Raw genomic sequence first — 2,500 nt, 5'->3', positions numbered from 1 at the left:
GTTGAACTTTGAGAATCGGTGTAAATGATCATATGCATATTTTCTTAAGATTGTAACTAAGCGCTGCATTGATTTTCTGATTGTTCTTTGATTGAAGCAAGTTTCGTGCGGAAAATCTGAATATGCTTGAGGGATCAGTTTTCCTTCTTGTGCGGATTTAATCGGTGGCTGGTTAGAGATGGTCGTTGAATAACATGCCATTGTTTCAGGAGAACCTTTTAAAGATTCGGTCTGACCGGGTTGTCGGTGAATCGAACTAGTCAGAATTGTTTGCACGACTCTTATAGGATAGCCGCTTTCACAGAGTCTTTGTTCAAAGTGTGGTTTTTCTTATTATTATACATTGTAGTCACCATCTGTCTCCTCATTGGCTAAAAGCCTACAGTTAATTCTCGGAAACAGCGCAACCTACAGATTATTTCAAATAATCTGTAGGTACAGATTAGTAGTACTAATCTGTACTGTAGGTTGCGCGCGCAATACATGATTTCCAAGAGCAATGTGTTTGAAAATAAACTGTGATCGCTGCGATAATGCGTTTGTCGTTATTTTCTTCAAAACAATGTATAATAAAACAATTATTAGATTCGGTTTTTGTGATATCCGGAATAATCAAGGTCTCGGTTAAGTGTTATCAGCCGAAGCCGAATGCTGAGGCTGATAACACTAACCGAGACCTTGATTATTCCGGATATCACAAAAACCTCACCCAATAATTGTTTATAATTTTCTTTGACTGAGTTCTCGAAAGACGCAGTGCTTCTCCTTTGTTAAAGTTCTTTTAAGAGCTAAAGTGCGGCGAGATGAAGGTCGTATATTGGAAAGCTTCAGTAGCCTTGAAATGCGTCTGTAAATCAGGAATTTTGATAGTTGGGGTCCTAGACTTCATTTTCTAAGAAAACAGCGAGTACGCGGTCAGCATTTTGCTATTTCCGCTGAGCAGAATTTGAAAGATTACTGCAAACACTATCTCCTGTGTGAGAACAACACTGGTCTGGTGTCAAATCCTCACTCAGGTGATAACTTACGACTTTGGATGTCGGCTTCAATCGTAAATGTTCGCCAAAGATCGTAACAAAATCCGGTAGACTAAAAAGCACATTGTCAACCTTTATGGAACACCCAAGGGAACAGTAGAGGCGGAGCGAAAGCAAGATTCATGAACCCAGAGTGCCTGCATTTATACATATTCATGAGCAAAATGGCTCATTATCTGCTCATTATGTGATACGAAATAAAAGAGCGCAAATTTCCAAGTAAATCCTTTTCCGCTATATTTGACATTTTAAATGTCTGAATCGATTTTATTTATTTTTTTATTTTTTTATTAACTTTGCCAGTCAAGCTGGCAGAGCGCCACAACAGCTTGCGCCAATTACGGTGGCCCCTTTTTTACCCTCCCAACCATGATACACATTAGAAGACAGACCACAATTTACTCTTTAAAGAAACTTTTGCATGCTACAAGTTCATAAAAAAGTTGGACCACAAACAAGAAATTTTAAATAGAAAAAAGCATTTTTGAATTCTCATATAAAATGGCTGAAAAATCATTTGCATTTTAACTCAAATTTCCAATAGCTTTTACAAGTCGTGTCCATCTCCCGAGCGTCTCGATAAAATAAGTGTAATCTGGTCGTCATTTTCAGCCTACAAGTTAGGACTTCTACAACCGAGATGCTTTGAGAATGAAAATTAAAGTAGGGCGTTTGCCCATTTCTGGCACCATTTCTTTTAAAAATGTAGTTTGTCGCTTTCAAATTTCGCGCTTCAGCGCGTCACTTTTATGCTAATGCGATGATTAGGCAAATGAATATTAATGATGTCCAGCCATTCTGATGTACTTTATTCCACTTTATCGCTGAAAACGAGATCATTCACATTTTGATGTATTTTGTTGAAACACGCCAGCTTGGCCTGGAACAAGAATCGGCAAAATACGGCAATGCAACCAAGAAAGGACAACTGACCTGTTCCAAAAATATTTCCTTTGAAGTCATTCTGCTAATTATTGCTAACCAAATATTACGCTTTTGTGAGGATAGTCTTTAAGCTTGTTCTCGTTGATTTGTTAACACTCTTATTTGGGACATCACAATGAAAATGCTAGAACACTATCTTTAGCCTGTTCCCAAGACAATTAATTTAAACAAAACGCAACAACGGCATTAAAGGAGAACACAACTCACCTGCAAGCTTGAACGTTCAAATGCTGTTGCCAAATTTGAAAACAATTTACCGTGCAATAATCAAGTAAATTCCCTAAGGCTACAATTACAACAATAAAGTTTTGGACCCTACTCAAGATGCCGGTTGCATTGCCACAGCAGCCTGGATCATCATGTGATAAGCTCAGGTGGTAGAACACTGGGCATATATCCTGATGGTCTTACACAAATATGACATATTTGCAGGCTTTATTTTCTCAGCTGAAAAATCTTCCTTTAGCCGCCAATTAAGCTGCAGTATTGTTACACTTATTTCATCATTGATATACTCC

General features: G+C 38.0%; 1 protein-coding gene across 1 annotated transcript in view; it reads right to left on the bottom strand.

Moving 5' to 3' along the window:
• The window catches only part of LOC138060577 (uncharacterized), a 94,619-nt gene that overhangs the window by 55,941 nt on the left and 36,178 nt on the right, over window positions 1–2,500 (bottom strand). The window lies entirely within an intron of this gene.

This window comes from Montipora capricornis, chromosome 8 (assembly GCF_036669925.1).
Source record: "Montipora capricornis isolate CH-2021 chromosome 8, ASM3666992v2, whole genome shotgun sequence".
NCBI classification, from domain to species: domain Eukaryota; kingdom Metazoa; phylum Cnidaria; class Anthozoa; order Scleractinia; family Acroporidae; genus Montipora; species Montipora capricornis.
Note: the sequence above shows the minus strand (reverse complement) of the source record. Positions and strands in the feature narration are given on the sequence as shown.